The following is a 4,974-nucleotide window of genomic DNA, read 5'->3' as shown; positions in this document are numbered from 1 at the left end:
TTTCCCTACTGCTCTAATTCTCCACAGCCCCATGTGGGGGCAGGACAAGGTTCTGTTCCAGGTCCCTTTCACAGCTCTGGCAGTCAGCTCCTTTCCCCTCGTCCCCACGTCTTATCTGGAGTCAAACATTAGATTAATGACACCACTGAATTTATGTTTCAATTAAAGTGTTGGAAAACTTGAAATTGGACTGTATTTCTTTTTCAAACAGACTCTGCAAAGAGTGTTTCTGACACTGCAGGCTGGTTCTCTTGCAGTGCACAATCCTTTCACAGTGTGAGATTCCAGAGGAGAGTGTGCAGCTAGTTCCTCCAAGACAATGCTGCCAGACAGCCGTGCAGCCGGATCTCTTCCCAAACAAACTCCCGTGCAAGGAAAACTGCACTGTCTTGCAGATGTTTTATCACCACCACGATTTGCTCAAAGCCAGTCAGCAGTAACTTTGAAACCTTACTGCACCCACACGGATAATCTTGCCATTAGCATTCGGTTTGACTCATGAGCCTCCTGAACTAAATCCTTCACCAGTGAATCTGAGCTTTGTCACAACCATAAGTCACAGCTCAATCTGTGACACGTCTCTGCGTTAAACTTTGAGCAGTTCCACACTGCATTGGCCCAAGAAGCTATTTGATAGCAGTGTCTGACATCACCACCTTAAATTCATAGAATCATAGGATTTTAGGCATTGGAATGGACCTTTTAGATCATCTAGTCCCAACCCCTTGCCATGGGCAGGGACACAAATTCCTGAGATGTGGAAGAGCTGCTTCAGCATGCAAAACTGTCTAGGATTTTTTTCTATGTGACCACTTGTTAATTGTGATTTAGGCTCCTGAGCCAATACCTAGCAGAACAGCCCATCCCACCTGCTGCAACTCTCTCTGCTCACACCAGGCAGTTTTCCACTCTCCTTTCCACACCTGCTTCGAAGACACAGCTCCTCGCACAGCCTGATTTTTTCCCTTTCCACAGGCACTGGCTTTTACCAAGCTCTAACATGATAAAAGGGGCATTTAATTCTGTTCTTGTTAAGTGCAATCTCTGAACATTTCCCTGTAGTAACAGGCTTGAGCTGTGCCTGTGCTCCGAAGTAGAAGATGGATTTACCCTTCAAAAGCTTCTGTGGGAAAGTGGGGGAGCAGTACACCACGCAGTTACCTATTTAACAGCTGCCAAAAGAGCAGATCCCATCTTAGCTCTTGTACCAGCACTCACTGCCTGGAACAAGCCAGAACAAGGAGGGAGGGAAAGCTATTCCTCCCCCATAAGGACAGCTTGCTATTTCAGCTGCCTGCTGATCAGTTAGATCAGTTTGAATGTACTGCTGAACTGCACTCAACACGAAACAGAAAGCTCTGCTGGGCCACCTGACAGAGGAAAAATGGGAAAACCTTCAGGTTCCTGAGTGGAGCAGCATCCAGCTGCGTTGGGACATTTCCTGAGGTGCAGAGACAACATGTTCTCATGCTTCCAGAGCCTGTTTGGTCTGCCACTTCATTTTCCAGTAAGTTCATTACAGGTAATTTAAGCTTCCAACAAATTAATGTTGAACTCCCCATTTTCAGCAGTAGATCAAGAACTTCTCTCTGCACTCAGGCTCCTCTGCTCACCTTATACAGAAACTGGTGAGTCTACTCTGGCTAATCAAAGCAGCACAGGAAGGTGGTGAGAGGTTTCATTCCAGGCTTAGAAGAAGTGCCTGTAGTGTGTTTCTGCAGCACCAATCAGCCAGAGCCATTTCAACAAGAAAAAACACGTCCAACAACCCTGTTTCAGACTTGCTCCATCCAGGTTTCCTGCTTTCCTTGCCTTTTGGCTCACTGCCCCACAAATCAAATCACTATGGTCACCAGTCTTAAAAATAAACACTAATGCCTACCTTTATAAAGTACATCCTCTAAGTGCTTTATCAACTTTTTTAGACTCCCAACTTCTGTATTAAAGCAACTCCCCTAAGGAGAATTCCAACTGTTTGGCAAAATTTAAATCCCTGTACATAAAGGCTGAGACTAAGAAACTAAAATAACACCAAGATTAGTCATAAGATTTCTAGCAACTACTTAATCACAGCTCTGTCCACCCACTATTACATAAATGAAACTAGTAACATTTGACTGTCATTAAAAATGTGGCCTACAGAAATCCAACATTTTAACCACCTTAACGACAGAGCACCGAGTCTCTTTCTGCTTCTGGGTACCACCCAGGAATCATTGTATTTACAGAACCACATGTGCATTAGCTGCTGAAAACAAAGCATATCTTCTCTTTCCTGCCCTTATATATATTAACAAGCTTTATGAAACTTGCCCACTGTACTGGGGCTGCTCAGAGCTGTTTTACCTGCACACAGTGACAGCCTTCATAAAAACCTGTCTGTGTCACTCCTTTCTTTCTCTGATTCACATGACCTGTCTCTCTGGCAGACATGATGCACAACAGCCCAGGTGTCCACTCAAACATTCAAAGGTAGCTGAGATTTCTCCAGCACCTCCCTGGGATCAAAAGTTCAGCATTTTTGCTGCAGTGGGTTTAGCTCCACACAGCTCAGCCGTGAGCTGTTACTCACTGGGACACACCCTCTCCCAAACAGCCTCTTCAGTGCTTCCAACACTGCTACAGACTTTTTTAACTCCAAGAAGTTCAGTAACAAAAGTTCCTAACTTCCAAGTCACTGCACTCTACAGACAGCACTGGAGGGACCTGAAGTGCTCAGGATCTCACACACTGCACTGCACTCACCCTCCACCCCCTGCCCTTCTGTACAACCATCAAATCATACACTGAACGGCTTGAGTCGATAAGGCCCCAGATTCAGCAGAATTCCAAATAAGGGACTCTTAAAACGCTGCTCTTACAGTATTTCTACAATTTAAAAATGCCTACAAAAGCACGAGGTGTGACCACTCCTGTGGCATCTAGTAACTGGTCATTTCTCCAAGAGGCAGAACTTCTCCTAACACAACACCATCCCTGGAGGTTTCATACCACTCAGCAGCTGCCTTTCCAGAGTGAAAACAAAAGCTGCTAAAAATAACTTCCACCAATGCTTTTTCTCAAGTGTCAAACAGCAGCAATTCCTGCAGTTACTCAAGCGGCTGCTCTTCATCTGTCCTGCACATTCCTACTGCTCCCTATCACCAGCAACTCAAAGCAACAGTTGCCATTTATTTTCTCCCAAACAATCCTGACAGTGAAGGGAAAAACAGGACAGCACAACTAGCACACATGCCACTAGTCAAAACTCTCAGATGACACAAAAGTTAATGTATGAGAACAGCCACTCATTAACAAATTAAGAATAATCACAAGCACTTCTAGAGCTTTATTTATTTTGTTCCCAGCAGATCTTTGCAGAGGGTACACAAAACAATACCCGCGTTCTATATTATATAAGCAAATCTTTAACTTGCATTGTTTTACAGGAACACTAAAGCTTTGGCCTTATCTAAGCCAAACATTACACATTTCCTAGAATACCTGCAATGCTGCAGCTCTTGAAGAAGCAACAGCACAAAGAAACACAAACAGTTAAGTGGTTTTACAAAACACTGAACAGAGAATGGTACAAAGCTACCAAAAATGAGCAACAGTACCTCAATGGAACCTTAAGAGGTTTGTTTCTAACTGAGGAGGAAGGAAAGCAAATTAAAGGACTGTGTTTCGTTCACACATGTACAAAACTCAGACAGAATGACACCACTTTCATTCCCAAGACAAAGAACACATTGGGAAGTGGGATGGTTCACACAGCAAACAACCAAAAGGACTGTTTTGTTGAATGAGTTACTGGACATTATACGGTTTGTGCTGAGCTCTCAAATCCAGCAGAGGAAGTACACTGAACTTCTTCCCCACCCAAACATGATGCATCACATTTATTTGCAGCACTGCAAATACAGAGTTCGGTTGAATTTTAAAAAAAATCCATAGCAGAAAAGCAAATTTGTTGGGTTTAAAACCAACCTAACCAACGGAGCAGTCCATATTATCCTATCTAGCATCACAGAATTATGCTACTATGAAAAGTCTTCGTTTCTCAAGAAACCACTTTCACGTCTATGTTGCTCCAAATCTTACACAGGAAGTCAAAGCAAATTTGTCACACGGTAGATTTATCTTTCAACCACCCTTACCTGCCTTTTTAGAGATTCCACAGCATTAAAAACAAATCAACAAAAAACCTCCACACAAATGACTAAGCCTGAGCCACCACATGAAATCACAGACCCCTGCAGCAAGTCCAGTCAGCTACACTCCACTCCTCTGTTATCTACACCAGTTTGCTGTGATACCAATTATGCTCAGCCTACACTGGGATTTTTGTTTCTCCTGAGGGGAAAAAAAACCCCCTCTCAAACTGCATAAGACAAGTCTTGTATTCCAACTGGCCAGTGATGCTCCCCTGATCTCTTGACACCCAGTAAGAGAAGAATCTGAGGTGATGGGAATAGCATTGTGGAGAATATTTGAAACTAGCAAACACACCAACTCTTGCCTCACACGGAAATCCAACTTGTGAGTTCACTCGGATCTAAAAGGCATCTCCAACTTGTTTCACTCATCAGTGACACCCTGTCAGGATGCTGTAGGTGGAACAGCTCTTTACAGACAAGTGTATCATTAACTATTTGTACGTCAAACACCTTATCAGCCTCAGCCTCACAGCACCAGGCAGAGCAGCAGTGTCTGCCCACAGCATTTATGATCTGCTTAGAGCTCAGCCCATTTCACTGACTTTTACTGAGAGACCCAGGCACGAAAAATCAACTTCTAAACAGCAATAAGCTGGTTGCTCTCACAGAATACATTTCAAGCCAACATTGAATTTCTCGTATCACTAAAAACACAGTATGGGGTGCGGGTTTTAATACACATTGATTCCTTCAGTGAACCTCGCGATAAACCAACAGCAGCAATCTCGGCGGACACTGCTACCAGTACCAGCGGGAACCACTGGGGCACCACCGA

The sequence above is a fragment of the Acanthisitta chloris genome, unplaced genomic scaffold (genome assembly GCF_000695815.1).
Source record: "Acanthisitta chloris isolate BGI_N310 unplaced genomic scaffold, ASM69581v1 scaffold44341, whole genome shotgun sequence".
In the NCBI taxonomy this organism is placed as follows: Eukaryota; Metazoa; Chordata; class Aves; order Passeriformes; family Acanthisittidae; genus Acanthisitta; species Acanthisitta chloris.
Note: the sequence above shows the minus strand (reverse complement) of the source record.